Genomic DNA, 19,510 nt, shown 5'->3' with positions numbered 1-19,510 from the left:
ATCTCACACAGCATCCCTTGATTTGGATGTATTCTAACCTGTAAATGGCAGTGAATTGTCCATATACAAGTCTGACAATCTTTGCTTTTACTAATGATGTGGTCTCCCTAACAATTAATGACAGTAAAACATGTCAGGAAGGCAAAAGTGTGACCATTAAGAAAGAAAGTGACCCTGTGATGGCAAAATACTTCACTCGCACTAGTAAGAGAACTGGTCCCATTGTGTTTGCATCTGCAAATAAAATGAGTGGCCAGGATGTTTCTCAGGATCACGAGCATACAGGAGGAGCAGCCACTACCAGATTCTCAATTGCATAATCCTAGAAGACAGGAGTACACACTGTAAAAGGGACATATCTAGAGTAGCTTTGCAGACAAATGTCCCAAGGGACCTGTTGCTGTGCAGTGTCACAAAGGGCTGACAAAATGTGTAACAGCAGAGGCATTGATGCTGTCACTTCAGCACAGAGTGGTTTTTGGGGTTAGACAAAGCACTTTGAAGAACAGATACTGAGGCATCATAACGCACAGCAATCTTGGTGTTCCACTGGCATTCAGTAGTAATGACACTTGATACCACATTCATGGGCTGGTGACAACAATGCCTTCACAGTGAGTTTACAGGATAAACAATGGTAACTGAGTATTGGCCATTATCTGGCAGTGTTCATGAATACAGAAGTAAGAGTGTACTGCATTAATTCTTAGTGGTACTGGCTCCAGCAAATACATCAAACATGACTTTCATACTAATGTTCTTTAGTATATAAAGTAAAGTTCAAGGTTTGGGCCTGAGCCCAGCATCTCTGATTGCTCAAAGTGCTGAAGAAACAGTAATGTCCAGCATCTCCATTCCTCTACAGTGGATATACACAAAAGTACTGGGTACCTTGGGTACCAAATGGAACTCTCCACAAACCAAAGACCCTTTAGAAACCAGGCCTTCGGCTGTAAGACCTTGTCTTACGGAAGCACAGAATGATTTTCTCACTGTTATAGAACTACAATTTAAGGCAACATGAGAGGAAAATGGGCGGTAGCATCACAACTCCTGTCTCCAGTAGGGTCTAAACCAGATAAGATAAGCAGGGCATCAGCACAAGCCAGCACACACTCTAACATTACTTTAGCCACTTGTAATGGTGTGAGCTACTCGTGCTGTCAAGGGAAGCGTCCACAGCATTTCTGAGGCTTTTCCCCGCGGGCTCACACCGGAGCACGGTTCATGCATTGACTGCCCAGTGTCCCCCCATCTCCGGGGGCTGGCATCCGAGGGGCGGCCACCGCGGCCCGCGAGCCGCTCCCCTCACGATCCTCCTGCGCCCACCACACGCGGGGAAATCGCGACAGAGGGGAAAATCGGCGACAGGCGGCAAAATCGCGACACGCGACAAAATCGGCCACGGCTCCTCAGGTCACACGGTCTCTCAGCACGGTCCCGGCGGGCCCTGACAGCGGCGCGACCCCGCCTCCCGGCCCGGCGCCACCACAGGCGGGGCCGCGCAGGCGTGCCACAGCGGGACTGTAAGTCTCCATTTTGTGTTCGTTCTCCCCCTTGTCCCCGTCCCCCCGCCGAGGTGCAGCGGGGGCGGCGGGCGCTGAGGGCGAGCCCGGGGCTGCGCTGTCCCTCAGCCGGGGCCGCCCCGCGCCCGCCGCCCGCTCGCGGCCCCTCCATCCTCCTGTCCCTGCCCGCCGGCTGCTGAAACGCCTCGTGGGGACGGCTTGCTCTGATTAAAAATGGTTTATTTGCCCCTCGTGAGCCGCAGAAATACGGTGTGTTACAGCAGATGCATTATTTCCCATGCTCCAGCAAAACTCAAGGCAGTCATTGCAACAAGCAAGCCATGCTTGGGTCACTGAGACTGAGCAAGCGCTTAAGTTTAGAATTCTGTGTGAGGCAGTTAAACGCTTAAAAACATTTCAGAAACCTTACGTGCTTTGTCGAAGTGATCGATCAAGTGCTTTTACACCAGTTCCTAAATGATTTTAGCTGAACATGCGTAGGCTGGGTAACAATACCATACGCTAGATAAAGGTAGCGATGTTTTTCCGAGGATACTATGTGTCCAAGAAATAAATCCACATTGCAGATTCCTAGTAACTCATTTCAGAAATCAGTAAAATCGAGATGAAGGAAAACAAACTCTGTACCCTCTCCCTAAAATAGTCCTGTTGTTCTTGGTTGTAGGATGGAATTTAAAATGTGAGCTCAGGGATTTTCATCTGAGAGTTGCTTTTTAGACAAAAAAATTTTTTTTTTGGTTTAAACTATTTTCGGGGGTGTATTGTACTTAAAAATCTTACATGATTTCATAATCTTAAAATGAGGAAAATACAAAGTTCAGTCCAAAGAACAATTGCACGGTATGTCCACCTCTAAGTATTTAATTTCTGAATGTTGGGTGTTGGTGATTCAAGTAAGACATTACAGAGCATGTGCCAAGTTCTTAATTTTGAATTGAATCACTGCAATGTCTAATGGAAAAGTGGCATTAAATATTTTGTCTTTTTCCTCAGGACAAGGTGTCTCTTATCTCCAATAAATATGAGGCCTCCCGATTTCATAACCTGCTTTCACATTTCCCTTCAAATTCACTTTCAGACATTCTGAATAGTTTTAAATCTTTGAATGACAGGAGAGTACTTTTCCTATCTTTAAAAGTTACATTCTGTGTGCTGAAAAATTCTGCACATACACACACAGAGCTTTTTCCCTGTGTTAGGCAGAGTGCTGGCAAAAGCTGAGTTTTGTTTGCATGTCAATTCCACCACTCACTATGAAACCTTTAATTTATTTCTTGCAGCTTGTTTTCATTTTTTTTCCCTTGTGAGACATTTGGTCAGAGGTGCTGCTAGTTTCATTCAATGGGAGTTGTTACTTTTCCAAGTATAGCACTTCTAATGCAAGTTCTAATTCAAGCTCTTCAAAACATGCTATTATAATAATGCTAATTTAATTGCTATTGTAGTATTGAGAAAACTTAGAAGAATTAAAGCAGCAATATAAGAAAGCTGTGGAGCCACTTGTTTTCATTCACTTATTTATTAAACATTTATTTGAATCCATTTTTCAGATGGTTTTATTCAGCTTCTTGTAATTTTACTTTCTTTTGTTAGGGTTTATGTCTCACTCTTAGAGTGCAAAGATAAGAATGTGTTACACAAAGCCTGTAGTCTGAATAGTAAAGTCTGAATAGTAAAATACTTTAGTTTGACAGCCTTTGAACTGTGTGTTTGCAGTTTCTATTGATTTTGCTAGTGACCAAGTTAATACTTTTACATGCTGGGAAAATTTGAGGATATAGAGATGCTATTGGAAAGAATGGGTCAACTCTTGTAACTTAATGTTGAACACGGGATTATCCACTTGTCTTGTGTATTACAACTGTGTATGTACTTTACAGGATTTGCCTTTTTATAGTTATAATGTATAATCCTCTCATTCGTTTTGTCATCTGTCACATGAATTCTTCTGTGAATTTGCAGAAAATTGAATTACTCACTTTTATACGTCAGTCATTCTTTCTTCTCCAGTATCTGCAGTTTCAATTATATCAATTACATTTATTTATATTATAACTTGGCCTATTTCTGCAAAATTTAAAAATATTGTCACTTTCCAACTTGGTCAGCCCATTTGTGTATAGAATGTCTTTAGTGTGTAAATAAACAGCTTCAGAAAAATTGGCCATGCTTACTACAGAGGGCCAAATGTTGATAGATAAAGTCTCCAAGAAGAATGTTACTGACTTCTGTAGCTCAGATCCTAATAGGAGAGTGATTACAAAATGCAAATTGATTACTTTCAAATATTTTGGTGCTATTTAGATATATGTTTTATTTTGTGCATCAATCTAAGTTGACCAGTATCACCCATATCTTCTCCTTATTAATATAATATCTCAAGTGTCTTTTTTGTCTTCCTATAGATTTTTCTCTCTTAGATTTAAGTTATTCTTACAGGACTACATGGTTTTGTTGCTTTGTTATTTCCATAAGCTCTAGGGGGAGATGGACGCTTTAAAGAAAGTCTTAATAAATTACATTCATTCTTCTTGTCTTTCTCTACTCCACCTGTAATTTATCAAATAAAACTCTTAGACGTGTTTGGTGCAATGTGTTCCTTGTGCATCCTTGTAGTTTATAACTCATGTTTTCCAAGTGCAGTGTTCAAATGTGTATGTAATTGTGGTTTTTTGTCTGCTTGTTTGGTTTTTATTTATTTATTTAAGGCCTAACCAAGTCTTTGTTTTGTTTGCTCATAAAATGCCTGCTGGGTTCCTTTGGGTACCAGGGAGGGAAATATAATTGTCCCTAAAGATACAGAATAATTCTGAGTATCCACGGTAAACAGTCAGAGTCAGAATTTGAAGCCTTTCACTCTTGTGTGTAAGTTTTTGTACTGAAGGAGTTACCTCCATATAATATGCACACAAACTATGGATAAATTTGGCTTGTATGGGAAAAGCAGCTTCATAATCAGCATTTAAGCTTTACTGGTAAAAAGGAAGCTTGTGTTAGTTGAATGTGATTCCTGTTGGGAAGGGTTGGATGTGGCCCTGGTTGTGGCTTGCCCTGTCCCCTCAGTGTCTGTGCAGTGTTTTTGGGGACTGTGCAATTTGATTTCACTTGTTCTCTCAGTGACTCAGCTGCTGAAAGGGTTTCTGCAGAAGCCCTTAACTAAGACTAGTTCCTCCTCCCTTCTCTTAAATTTCAAGGCAGTCTGCTAACTCTATTCCTACAAGGAACAAACTGGAAAATTGTTGTCCTCTACCAGTGCTTGGACTGTGAGGAGGAATCCCATCTAAAAGGCCCAGAGTGGAGGTTCCTGGGACTGTCATCCCATTACTAAAGAAAATGTCCTAATACTGTGATTTAAATAAACTTTTTTATTTTATCCAGACGATGCGCTTCTCCTCTCATCAGTTTGCACTGAAATACTGAATATTCCCAGTGTAGCTCATCAGATTTGCATTGTAATACATAACAGCTGCATTTGTCTGCTTCACATTTATAGATACTCCAAAGGATAGAATTAATGTATTGGCACTGCAGTGATTCCTGTTTCTTTATCAAAATAATACTGTGTCTTACTGCATGAGGAGTCAAAAACATTTATATCAATTCTTCTGAATCTAAAGGGTTTTAGCATTAATGTTTTCAGAGGTTTAGCAAGGTCTTAAGTCACTAAAAATCTGATGTGTCTGGTAGGTATTGGCCTTGGCAGGTGTTTTGTTGTTCAGAAGTCATTGCAGACTGACTTGTTGGAACACTGCATATATGTAATTTAATTTGCTTTCAGAATTATTTCTGAAATGTTAAAGAATAAGGCTTTAAATAGGCATAGTGCTGATGTTTGGCACTAAGTTTGCATATTATTTATCCTGCTCAGTGTTATTATGCAAATACTGAAAGTTAAGTACCTTCTAAACTGTTTTGCTGGATTTTGCACTAGTCTTAACTGGGAACTAAGAGATAATGAAGGCCTGTTAGAAAGCAGTAGGTAACACGTGAGGATCAAATTTGCATTTAGCTGGCATTAGGAATGAACATCAGTGTTCTGTTAGTGAAAACAAAATAATGATTCTTTAAACTGGTGAGAAGTAAAAGGTTTCATTGGGACTTTGGATTTTGAAATAGCTTTTAAAAAGCGTGAATACAGTAATGTTTTTTTGGATGGTCACTAAAATGAAAAGGTGCAAAAAAAGATTTTGTTGTTTTCTGTTGTCACTGCTTTGCCTATTTTGATGCTTTACCTGACTTTTGCTACCTTCCTGATACTCACCTTTTGGAAAAAAAAAAAAAATCAATAATTTTGTATATTTTTTCCATGATCTTTTTGGCATTTTCATGAATCAGGACGAATAGCTTTATTACTTGCTTGTTTAATATACAGTAACAGAGGAACCAAGCTGACAGTCTTTAGATACCTCTGTGAAAGGACTTTGAAATCACACTTGCAGAGAAATGTATGTCTCCTTTTTATTTCTTGTGTTGTGACATCTAATGATTTCAGGCTTTCTTTTCAGTGTATGTTGTGTTATTAAATATGTAAGAATAATATGCTTGTAATGAATCATATTTCAGAAAGGCAGAATTTGGTTCATTACAGAGGAATTTTCAGGTGAAATTTGTTTTTAAAACATTCAATATTAGAAAGAGAGGGAGAAGGGACAGAAGGGAACTTGCCTAAATCTGGGGTTTATGAGTCTGTTATTTTTGTTATTTTTGATTAGGCAGATGTTTTGCTGAAGAAAATGTGTAGACTTGTTTTAAAATATAGTTAGGTTCACATATTTTTAGAAATAAACCAAAATACAGCCAGATGAAGACCTAATGGTCTACCTAATATTTTTCTAGAAAATTTTACGACCCTGGATTCAGCTTCTATTGCTTTGCAAGCCTTTATAGGAGTTGGATTTAAACTGCAGTGATGTTGTTTGGGGAAGGGTTGGTTGTCAAATTACTGTGACTGTTTGGTTGTTGCTGCAAACTATTGCCAACTAAAGTGTTCAGTAGGTGGTGTAAGACTGGTTATTTGCTTATTAAAAACTGTAGTGAAATATTGGTAGTGAAATATTTATATTTCATATATAAGAAGTTTTTATAAATGTAGCTAATGGTCTGCAAGTTTGGAACAAAAATCAGGAAAGTTCTATTCCATTTGACAGCTGTTTTTCCTTTGTTTCTCTAGTGTAATGTTAGTTTTTGATTGTGTATGAACATTCATTGTATATTGAAAATTGGAGAACAAAGGCAGCATTAGAAATTATTAAATCCTTCTACATTATTTCTTAAATGTTTTATAGTTATTATTATAACACTCACATTGTAACAGGTTCTGTTGTGTGTTGAGACTGGATGATGCAATTATCCATAATATTTGCCAATATTGTAAATAAACCACACACACCAGCCCTTGCACTCTGTGTGATTATTTCCAGGTGCTGGGGCCTCTTTGACTCTGTTTGCAAGGTCAGAATGCTTCACACTGACAGACTGTGCAAGTGTCTGTACACAGTGATCAGCTCCCTTCTCAGCCTTCCTGATAAGCTAAATAAATTAAACTACTTAATAGGAAAAGATGAGGATATCAGATAGCTGTTGCAGACAAGCTGTGAAATTCTCTGTGAGCAAAGGAGAGAGAAAAAGACCAAAATAGTGTGGCAGAAGAGAAATGTAGCCGTTGCCATAGTCTGAGAGGGTTGGCTGGCCTGCAGCAGTTTCAGAGAAGGAATCAGTGGCACACAAATGTGTGCTGTTCTGGAGAGCTGGTTGTTCATGATCCCACCTCAGCATGGGTTAGCTCTCAGCAAAGCTGGTTTCCAGAATGCTCTTCTCTTGCTTATTGTCCCAGAGGCCACGTCAGTTAGTACCAGGTTTGCTCACAATGGTCTGAGTGTGGAAAAGGGGACTGAATTCTTTAGAAACACATTTGACTAACCTTGCTGCTCATAAAAATTACAAGGGTGGTGCAGGTTCTAGAAGGAAACAGCCAATATAGAAAATTAATTTATGAGCCATGAATATGTACAAATTCATGTAGTTAATAGTATTTACTTTATGTTTTCTTTCCAGCTGTTTTAAGTCGTTTATTAAACTGAACATCTCTCTGTAAATACTAAGAAGTGAAGCTTTAAAAACAACTAGGCCAGGAGTAATTTGGACTAGTGCTGTTAGATAAAGTGCATTATGTGACAAGATATGTTGTCCTATTGCATCCCTCAACTGGGCAAATAATTAATGAGGATCTCTGTATTGTACACTGTTGCTTTTTCTCCAAAGTACCAAAGCCAAACTTCAGTTTTTTAAGTGTCTTTGTTTAGCTGCATTTTACTTTCATGCTGTCTTTTCCAGCCTGGCTAGAACACTCTTATTGCTGTTGGCATGGAAGGTCTAATTTGATGGAAGTTGAACATTGTGAACTTAAACAGGGCTTTCAGCTCCCCATGCTAATTATTCTCATTTCATCAGGCACAAGTAATAGAACCACTTGCAGTGACCTGATTTGGGGCTTGTATAAAGGGTAAAGTTTTCTTTCCTTGTTTTTTCCAAGCATTCCAAGCAATGGTCAGCTTTGGTGGCTATAAATGCTATTTAACTCCTGGTGTCCTTCCACAAAGGAAGGTGCTGCCAGCTAATTCATCTGAGGCTCATTTGTGTATATTTCTGAGAACTTCTGGAGATTTTATACTAGATTATTTATGCTGCAGATCTTGATATTTTTTTAGTCATTAGCTCTGAAAAATCTGTGATAATCAATATAACTTGAGAAACTTTAGGCAGCCACTACATGCTAGGAGGATCAAGGAGGCAACTACAGGCCACTCCTACAAAACCTGATTTTTAAAATGTTTGTTTAAAGTACATTTCTTTTTCTTATAGTTGTCAGCTTTTCATCTTAACTGAGACAGAAATGTGCATAAGTGACAGAAATGGCTTTACTCTCTAGACCTGAATTATGCACCTTAGCTTGAGGGAGTAGAATTTCAGAGGAATCTTTTCTGAATCTGAGACTCTTAAGGATATTTAAAGATGGTTTTATTTTGGTAAAATGTTGTCTTTTTTTTTTTTTTTTCTCCTTAAGTAGCTTTGTCATCTTTGTGTTACTACAAGGAACCTGAGACAGACTAACATTGTCCAAATCTGATTAAAATTATCTGTGCTGTTTCAAAGGTCAGGTGCACTCTGTGAATTTGCTTTGAAATTATTTTGTTTATTCTGTGTACGTATGCATCTTGAGCTCTGTAAAGGTCAGGAAAAGAGATTCATTTTGGAACTTAAAAGAAGTTGGGTTTTTACTGCTGGTAGCCCTAGTTAGTTTCACTTGAACTAATGAAAATTGTTTTCCTTTGTTGGTTTTGTTTTGCTGTCAGATTTATTTTTCTAGTGAAATGTGTTTGTAACTATTTGAAAATAAGACAATTTTAATAATACATTTCATTTTTTCATATTTTATGTGATCTTAAAAATTAAGTACTTTGTGCACAAATTAAATAGTAGTCTTAGTTTTGTCTTCTTTAATTTATCTGGTAGACTAACAGTTCTCCCAACTAGAACAATATATTTAAAGGACACATAGCATTGAACTGTCTCTTGCCAGAAATGGTTTAATAAAATAGGTATTCCTGTAGAATTTATAACAGTCCATTAATCCTAGTCCATTAATTAATTTAAGGTGTTAATTTAGTGTTAATAACTTTAGTGTTTTATACCTGTTGTGAGATGTGGCCTGAAACTGCAGCTGTAGCTGTTAGGCCTGTTAAGTGTGACTTAAGAAAAAAATGTTAAAAATTCTCTAATGGATGATTTCAAAATGGTATGGCTTTGTCTAAAAAAAAAAAAAAAAGGTATTCATTTTGATGTATTGTATTGAATCTGATTTCTTCCACATTTGGTGGCTTGCATCTGTTCCCTTGGGTGCATCTCATTTATGCTGTGTGTGCAATTCTGTGCATCCTGTGGGTATGGCCTGCAAACGATGGAAACTCAATCTGATGTTTTCTGAAATACAAAGCTCACAAGGGCTTCACTGTTCCTGCAGTTGTGTGCACCTGGGATGGGAAATATCAGTGGCTGCTCTTGTCTTCTGGAGACAGCACTGCTGCTTCTGTGCCTGTAAACTCCTGAGGCTGAAAAGTTGTGGCTGGATCCTTCTTTGAGCATTATTCATTCTGTCCATATATATTTTGTGTTTCTCTTGTTATCTGCTTAGGGTTCCATGCTCAAAATTGGCTGAATTAGTTATGCATTTGTGGAGTTCCCTTTTATGCGTTCCATGTCTTCAGGAAGTTTGAAGAAAAAACTGGAAAATACAAGGAATTAAGTATTGTCAGTGTTGATGAAAAACATAAGTCAGAAAAAAAAATTGATAGCATTGTTTAAATAGCTTCTCATAAATGTGTAAGATTCTCATTAGTCCAACATCAGAAGTCTAATGAATATTAATGAATGAGATCAAAGACATTTAGAAATCAAAGCAAGTAAACAACAATTATTTTTAAGAATTATATAAGTTTTTAACTGCACAAAAATATGAATCATCTGAACAGAATGGCGCCATGAGAAGTTTTTCTTGAAAATATTTTTCCTGAAAATTTTTGTGTTGAACTAGAAAGGCAAATATGTAACATAAACCAGTAAAATAGATACATCAAAACCTGAACCACTATGCTGTATTGAAATCCTAAATTAAACTGTGAAATCTAACAGGCTGGGAATTTTTCTTTGGCCCAAGTCCATGGTTTGAGCTTGTCTCTGACTGTCAACACAAATTGGTAAATATTGAGAAGGAAATTACCTTTGGATGTCTCAGACCTTTACTGGTTCCTTCTGCATTTCTAGTACTTTTGTACTAAAGTTATTCATGCTGAAACATATACCTAGTGTAATTTTGTTAAAAAGAACAGTTCACACATGATTTAATACATGCAAGATTTTGATCATCAAATATCAGAGTATGATCAGAACTATCTTCATCTCACTATCTGCTCTTCTGAATCTTATCTAGAACCACCATGTGGTGTGACCTGTATGCCACAGTTATTTAATCTTTTCAGTATTTCAGTTATCTTTACAGTATTCACAATATTTAATCTGAACAGTACATGCTTGTAATATAGCATGGAGTATTTCAGCACCACAGTATGATGCAAGTAAATCTTCCAAGACTGAGGGAAATAATTGGAACAATTTATTAAATAATACTTTCCACTTATCTTTACATTTTTGCTATCATTCATGTAAGAATTCTTTTATTTCACTAAATATAAAATATTAATTTTTATACGAGATTATGATCTAAACAAAATAATAGATGTAGGCATGAGTTGAAGTACCTTTTATTTTTATTTCTGCAATTAAAAAAACATTTTGTATCTATATAATTTTCTTTAAAGTTCAGTGATGATTTGAATGCAGTTAATCCACAAAGGCCATAATGGTGATATTAGTGCAAAGGCCCATCTGCAGCATGGAGGGTGTTGTGCTCATAAAGCACCCACTTGCTCTGGGCAACAGTGACATTATTTGACAGTTTGTGATTCCTACGAACTTTAATGGCAAAGAGGATCCTTCAAATAGTGTCAGAGAAACAGTTTCATTCTGAAGCTGGATATAAAGCTAATGGTATCTAACAGCTTTTAGTGTCACTGAATCAAATTCCTCAAGTAGAAAGAAAGGGTGACATTCTGCTTTAAAGTGACCGTATGTTTGACCCAGTTTGGCGATGGCAGTGTCATCACAATTGTATCTTGCTGCTCTAGGCTCTTGCAGCCTGACAGGCGGAACAAGTTGCTTTAGCTCACAGAGCTCATCTGTCACACTGAGCAGCTTGCAGGTTTCTATTATCTGAATGAAATGTGGAGCCAGGACTTCTCCCTGCTCCCTGCCTATCAGCGTAGTCAGCAACCTGCTCACACCCCTGGTAATGGACAGAAATGAAATAGTGGAGGAAGAGAGAATAAAAAAACCCCCAACTATTTCCAGAGATACAAATGTAAGCCACATTTAATAATTAAATGACATGGTTCAAAAATAATAATTAAAAAAAAAACATTTTGAGGAACTAGATGGAAAGTTAATTTCCAAAAAAGGATTGCAATTTTCTTATCTGAAATGAGAGATGGAAAGCTTTTAATTGTATATTTAAGACCCAAAACTAAGAACAGTTTCATAATTCCGTAGGGCAATGACAGGCATCTGGTTTTATCACAAGCACTTACCATTTGAAGTGTTCAAACCTTACTGAGATTTTATTATATTTTCCCAAAACAGCGCATCTAGAATTTTGTACCCTAGGCCAAATCTTGCCATAATCTCTACACTCTTTGTAGTTCTGTGATAGAAGCAGTGTTAGGGCACTGAGTTTGTGCCAGTTGCTCTTTGAAGTTCATATGTGGCTGACTTGGCTGCTTTGTTCTTGCAGTGAAAAATTTTTACTTGTTTTGGGAATATTGGCAAAAGATGTACAAATTATAATGCTTAGTAAATGCTGATTAGTGGCTTTTCCTATGTTAAGCATAGGAAGAGATTTTTCTAACCTGTTATGTATAGTTTTAAAAATGTTTTTACTAGAGTAACATTTCAAAACCTCAGCTAGTAACAATCACTAATGATTCATATGTGGCACATGTCAGGAATACCCTCTGCTATTCAAAAATGAGATCTATTATAGCGGGGGAGAAACCTGCTAATAATGTTCTATTCAGAGTGATGCTGTACAACATTATTCAAAAGGAATACACCAGTTGGTATTTTCATCATGGAAATGATGAGCTGAATCACCCCAATCTAATGAAAAATAGGACTATGAAATATATGACATATGTATGAATTAGGAAGATATTTATATCTTTGGGTTTCACTGCTTCAGTGGAATAGAAAGGGTCATTCTGTGGTGATCGATGGATTTGTGGTGAATTGCACAAGATCTGAGAAAATGAGGATTGCATTTATCACATCTAAGGGGAATGTCAAAGTGTGTGTCTGTCCATAACCCCATCAGTGGTAAAATGATGACAATGTGCCTTTGGGAGATACAATCAATATGACTTTTGTAAAGCTCAACAACGACTGATGCCATTCTATCTGATCAGTTCTGGGGGTGCCTTAGAGGTCTATGGAAAGAAAAAGCAAAGACAAACATCAGATTTGTACCTGAGACCTGCTTGGAAGAAGTTTGAAATAAGTCCCATAAAAGTGAAATGGGACATAATGTTCTAGATTTGAAAAATTAGATAAAGATGTTCAGCTGAATTCTGTTTGCCTGGTCATTATAGAAAACACACACTATATAATCACTGAGAGCATGACACAACCAAAATGAGTATGCAATGAAACTTCTCAGAGTGCAGTTCATTGGGAAAACCAGTAGTTATTGGCCTTCTTAGAAAATAAAAACAAAAAAGGAAAAAAAAAAAAAGAAGTTGATGATAATTCATTGAGAAAACCCACTGGTTTGCTCAGCAGAAATAAATCCTGTGATTTCTGACCAGAACAAATCAATGGCAATGTCACAGATGAAGAATATCCAAAACAATCTCCAGAAGTAAAGTGTAATTGAACAGGAACATTTTAAAAAGCAGAAAGCTGCTGCTTCTGTCAGAAAATATATAAATGTATATAAACCCACAAAATATAGAATATATTTCGTACATTGTTTTCCTTTTCCCAGTAAAACCTCTGAAATCTGAATCAGATTTTTTGTGGGCAAGCGTGAGGGATTTCTGAGGGAATAACCCAAATGCATGCTGATAAAAACATGCATATGTAATGTATAGAGGCACACTTAAAATCCCTCTAAATGTTTTTAGCAATTGGAAATGCTGAAAGAAGACAAAAGCACCTGAAATCTGTGCTCCTGACTCTGAAGCTAAAAGACACTCAGCTTTGTTCCTTGAATTGGGCTGTTTTTGTTGGAATGGTTATCTTACTCCTTATGCAGCCAGCTCTTGCTAGTCTTAAGAATTTGAAGAATCATTCTAATTTAGGTGCAATTCTCAAAGTTAAAGAGGGAAGAGGGTAGAAGTGGGAGGTTTTTTTTGAGCAGTAATGAGGTGCAGACAGGATGTAATTCTCTGTCATTTTTTCCAAGAAAACTGAAGGAAAAACTCAAAAAAATATAGTTTTGCACAAATTTTTGTTTCTTTTTGTGCTAAACATAGATAAAAATTGTACCTAGGGCTACAAGGGTGATAGAGGTTCATAGCAGTAGGAATCAGAAGAGATCAGTGACATGTTTAGTTGGAACTCCTGTATGGGGAATGTCAGTGTCTCTCTCTGATGGAGACAGGTGATGTGCTCGGCTGAAGTGGATCTGCTGAAAAGCTTGTTTTCATCTGAAGAGTCTGAGAGAGATTAAGTGTCCACTTCCTTCAGTAGTTAATTCTACTTGTTTGTTAATCATCCTCCAGATTAAACTTGGGTTGGTAGAAATTGATCTTTTGTCTGTGTTGAGTTGTCTCGTGGGTGTGCGGGGCAGTCCCTTTTAACTTCAGAGTAAATTGGGACTGGCCAAAATTACTTCAGCCTTGGCTCCCCTCTCCATTTACAGGACAGCTGGATGAGTTCAGTGTTAGTGACCAAACAATGGTGTCATTTTTTTCATACAGTAGTATCTGTACAAAATAAACATGATTATGGATGTATTGGCCAAGCACTGATGTATGTATTTATTATCCCTTTGTAGTCTCGAATTACAGAGAGAGGATTCTCTAAAGGCAAGTGTATTTCTTACACTGCAGTGGTAAGCATTGCCTTACACCCTTTGTGTTACAATTGCAGATCTGTGTGCAGAGTTTAAAGATAAAGCTGACAGGACAACTTCTTTAGCCACCTGGCTTCCCTATCAGACAAAAGCTGAGTGATAGAGGAAAAATGTAAAGCAAGTTATATGCTGAGGGTCTCCAAATCTTAGGGAATAAATGCTGACTTCTGCTTTGTTCACAGTGGTTAAGCTGTGCTGGTGTAGTTATGTTTGCAAAGATTAATGCCAGTGTATTTAAAAATAAATGCACTGGTCCTGCGTCCGCTCCCTAGATTAATAATGCCAGGTGAGAAAAACAAGAAAATTGAAAGTGACTTTTTAATGGTTCTTCTGAATTTGCATGAGGCTTGCTTATGTAGTAGTATGCTTCAAGGATTTTTATGGAAATCAGGAAATTAAGATAGATAAGGCTGCATAACTGTGGATTTTTCACTGTGCATTGAGTGGATAAATATGTAAAATTTTGGTAGCGGAGCACAATAGTTGTCTGTGTATATAATATCACAATAACTTTAGTCTTTGAAGATAGTTCAGCATTCTGTACTTGCTCATAAATGTGTAACTTAATTGTTCTTTGATTAATCACTGAAGTAGAAATAGGGTGGTTTTTTTCTGAAAAGAGACTGGATATTACATCAGGCAGCCTGACAGAGACCCATTTTCACCAATAAGCAATTTTGCTGAGTTTAGATATCCCATAAGCTTATATTTGTTTCAACAACTTCATCTTTTTGTTTTTCACTTCAGCTTCACCTTTTTCTGTTACTTTCAGAAAGTTGAACTGGGATAACTAAAGCAACCTGCTACATAAAAGAAAGATGTAGAAATTCAAGATAGTCACAATGTGCAGTGAAATTTAAAATTATATGAATTATATGTGTTGTTATAAATATGTGTTGTTATAAATAACAAATCACTGTGAATAACTGTTTAAAGACTGTTTAAACACCAGATTTGTATAGCCCAGAAGCAGCAAATGTATACTATGCTGTGATGTGAGTTTGCTTTTGTTTTCTGATCATGTTTGCCTTTTATGATGTAGTACATTAATTTTTAATATATATAGGCAGTTGAGCTGTTAATAGGTAGAAAAATATATAAGAAAAAAGAGATTGGAGCAAGCAAATATTTTTAATGAATAGATGTATTTTCAAAGGAAAACGTTTAGGAGAAACTAGAAAATGGAGTTTTCTGTATGTGGCAGCAACACTCTGTAGGTTTACAGCTGTTTGAATCTTTTTAATGTTCTTTTTACCTAAAGTTGTCATGTAACTGTGGTGTTGCCTGCCATAGATGACCTTGAACCAAATAATCTCCTTATAATTATCTTTAATTTAGATAGATTTGGCTTCCATTTCATACTCACACATGCACACACCCCAGTTCTTTCTCCTGTTCTTAATTTAGGAACAGAGTGCAAATGTCTGTTCGATCCCTCACAATGCCTGTGTCCTTTAGGTGGCACATCTGCACAGCTGCTGCCAAGTGCTGTTACCTGCATTAATTGTCAGACTTGCTTTTCCTTGGAGACATCCTGGAAGGAGGAAAATTCTCTGGAGTGGAGGTGGTGACTAATTCTGCCCTAGTATGAGCACATTTCTTGGATGCTCTAGCCCGTGTAGATAGATCACCACACCTTTGTTGTGAGCTGGTGAATATGAGCCAGCTCTGTCCTGAAGCTGCTGTCTCACCTCTTTAGCTCTGAGTTAAATTCCATCTGCTATGATTTGCCCCTTAGCATCAGCTACTGATCTGGGTCTGATGTCAAATTAAGAGAATCGTGCAGCTTTTCTTTGTATTGGAGAGGCAGTTTAAGTCTGTCCTTTGTGTGTTTGTGGGATGTTAAGCACACAGGCTGGGTGAGCAGAAAATGGCACTGGAGCATCTCGACTGTAGAACCTTGTCCTTGGCTGTAATGGAATTGCATGTGGTGATCTCTGTGTCTTGTTGAGAGCCTGATTGCTTTGCCTTTGAGCCCTGAGCAGCCCTGGTGAACTGAATCAATTTATCTTTTTGTGAGAACATGTGGCTTGAATTCCTGATTCTCTGGGCATGTTTGTGTTTGAGCTGATATTAGTCTGGCTCCAGTCAGAGAAAACAAGTGCTCTGAAGGCAAGTTAGAGAAGATAGGGTCTTTCCTTCTGTAATTCTGTGCTCAGTTCAAGTAATCAGCAGAGGAGTTAAGAATTACTACAGTTCCCTTTCTTGTTGGTAATTTTTATAATGTGGAATGTGTATTTAGAATTATTTAGGTTGGAAAGACCTTTAAGATCACTGAGTCCCACCATTAGCCAAGCACTGCCACTAAACCATGTCCCTAAGCACCACATCTGCACATTCTGTATCTGAATATAGGATGCTGGTGTACCTAGAATGTATGAAATGTGGCACTTGCTTATCGAGTAATTGAGAATTAATTCTATGTACTGTCAGTTTTAAAATAGTCTCAAATTTTCCAGATGGAGGAAGAATGAATAAAGGGAAAAAAAACCTTAATCACTGACACATCACTACCTGGCAATAACAGTACTATTTATTAGGTGGTAAGATGGAAGTGTTCCATTTGCAAAGCAGCACACTATGTATTCACATTGTTTTACTGCTTGCACTGCAGTGGATCTGAATTTGATCAAGTACCTTTGTCATTGAGAGGCAATAAATGCTTCCCCACTAATTGATTCTAATGCATTTCTTTTAATTTATTGTGGACAGGAGAGCTGGAAACACTGAAAGTTTCTCAGATTTCACAAAAGAGCTGGAGCAATCTTGCCTTGAAACAAAACAGGAGTGTCAAGTTCCTAGAGGAAATAGTGTTGTTCCCTGCATGCATTTTTATTTCATTGAGAAATTACTTAGTAAAAGCAGTGAAGACTTGTTTTCCAAACCAACTCTTTCATGTATCTGAGATTTTTAAGACAAATTTCTCTAGTACTTGTATACTCATAAAATAATATTTTTTCTGGGTCCATTGTATATCAGAGGCATCAGAAGGTTATATAGATATACTTTGAAAATATAATTGCATTAACCAGCATAGACTTAATTTTTTAAATTTATCTGAATTTTGAAAGCAGCTGACTTTGGAAACCTGCCATGTCCTGTAGGAAGCAGCATGGTAGAATGGGAGTGTGTAGGTAATGTGTCCTTTTTAAAGACAGAATATTTGGAGTACCAGAATACCAATTACATGATTGGCCCTCAGAAGAACTGAAAGGTGATTGCCTGAATTAAGGTGACATTGGGTGTGAGTGTGATCGAATTTAAGTTCCCTCTTACCAAACACAATTGGTAAGCCCTTTGAATCTCCAAATAAATGCTTGTGCTTTAAGGTCAGTCCAGACCTCATGGATTGCTTTTCCTTTCCCTGATAAAAGCAGATGCAAGCATGCCAAATTGCTTTGCTCCAGCTTAACCTCAGCACTGTTTGAATTCATAAATGCTACAAAAGGAAAGCTTATTACCGCATATGATGGTGAAGTGGGAAAATGTCATGCCTACCTAATCTGTTTCCTGGGAAGGGGAGAAAAATATTTTTATTCTTTTACTAAGACCTGGGGAATAAAGTAAGAACTGGATGTGATGCTGATAATCAAGGATTGTATTTTATATTTTAAATTGATATCAACCCTGTATTTTCTGTTGTCTCTGATATGTTTTCTCAGAAATGAAAAAGTAAAGGAACTTTTTTCTGTGTTGAATTAGAATACTATACTGTACTTAAATAGTTTTTATTTTTTAACTTATTTTGCTTATTTTTTTACTATTAAGCAGCTGTTTCTCTGAAGCTCTTTGTTTAAGGATAAATTGTTCAAATGCTGGCACATCATTTAGCAGATGAAACAAAGCAGTGCTGCATTTGGGCTTTAAATGGTAACTATAGCAGTATTAGAAAAGGTATCAGTGGGAGCTTTGCTCTGAATTGATAACAAGTACATAGTTTTAAATAACTCAGAGAAGAGCAAAACATTCTTAAAATGGAGTGCTTGAGGGGAAAGTAGATTTTCACACTGTAAAGAGTGTTCTTTAAAAGATAGGGAAGGAAAATAAATACTTTAGCACAGTACAGTAAGTTAAATCATTACATTAATTGAACATTTGTCTATTTGCAGTGGTTTTGCTTTGTGGATGTCAGTAAGATGTATGGTTGAGAAAGGGAGTGAAAAGGAAGCAGTTGTGGGTAAGGTTCAAAACAAAGTAATGAACATTCACGGGGTGTAATTGTGGTTAATATGTTAAGCTCACTCTCCTGAAAGTGGTTTAGTGGTGTTTTAAACTGCTACCTGTAATCGATTAGTAAATCTACAAACACAGTTTTTTGTAATAATATGTTATTCAAGTTTTAAGTGAGGATAACTAACATACTGTGTTGTATCAATGAATCTTTTTTTATTTAATAATAAATGTTATGCAAAATTTTACTTCATTGTAAAGTTGAAATTCTGGATCTAACAGGTGTTGAATCCTTTTCTTTTGGAAGGTGGTGCTTAAGTCTGAATGCTTCTCATTGTAGTTCTAATCCTGAAGTAGGGCAGATATTTCTTAAGCTATTTGATAGACAGTCTGTCAGCCCAATGAGATATTGACAGGATTTTATATGATGCAGATGGCAGAGGAAAATGTAGTATTTCACTGGTAGCATGAGCTTTTCATTTCTTTTCTGATGGCAATGAAGTTATTAGGTTGCTGGTTTTCTCACAAAACATACTGTGTGGCTACCTAATTAGATTGCTTTAAAGCCTGTTGGAAATGCCAATGTATTTCTCATAATCCTTTTGCCTTGGGTTGCTGTTGTTAAAGGCTAACTTCTCAGTCTTGGGAAAAAGTCTTGTTCACTGGGTTAAACATGAAAAATGCATTATGCTTGATGTTCTGCTTGATGCTCTTGGTTAAAGTGTAATGTGCTACAGAATTCTCTCTATACTATGTCTCTTGAAGCTGTAGCTGCTGGGCAATAATGGCAAAATGATGCTCGGATTACAGTTAGAGGGACTCTACTTAATCATAGTTGGTAAGAGATTAAACTTTAATCATTCAATTAAAGCTTTTGGCTCAACTTTTATAAAAAAGAATATCAGCAACAAAAAACTTGGTCTGAGTAAGTGTGTGTTATTTGGCACTGCAAACAGCATTGTCTTTGTACAGCATGCTGCATATATATTGCACAGGAAGGGTTTGTATTTAATTAGGTACTTGAAGAAAGTGGAAGGATTTTATTTTTTTAATATGCCTCAAAATCGTCCAT

General features: G+C 37.0%; 1 long non-coding RNA gene across 1 annotated transcript in view; it reads left to right on the top strand.

Annotated features, from left to right (window-relative positions):
• Window positions 1-1,424: 1,424 nt before the first annotated feature.
• The window catches only part of LOC306807305, a 64,149-nt gene continuing 46,063 nt past the window's right edge, over window positions 1,425-19,510 (top strand). The window contains exon 1 of the long non-coding RNA XR_013775691.1: window positions 1,425-1,526. This is a non-coding gene — a long non-coding RNA (uncharacterized lncRNA). The remainder of the gene's footprint in view (window positions 1,527-19,510) is intronic.

This window comes from Erithacus rubecula (assembly GCF_903797595.1).
Source record: "Erithacus rubecula genome assembly, chromosome: 13".
NCBI classification, from domain to species: domain Eukaryota; kingdom Metazoa; phylum Chordata; class Aves; order Passeriformes; family Muscicapidae; genus Erithacus; species Erithacus rubecula.
This window is presented reverse-complemented; position numbering and strand designations above follow the sequence as displayed.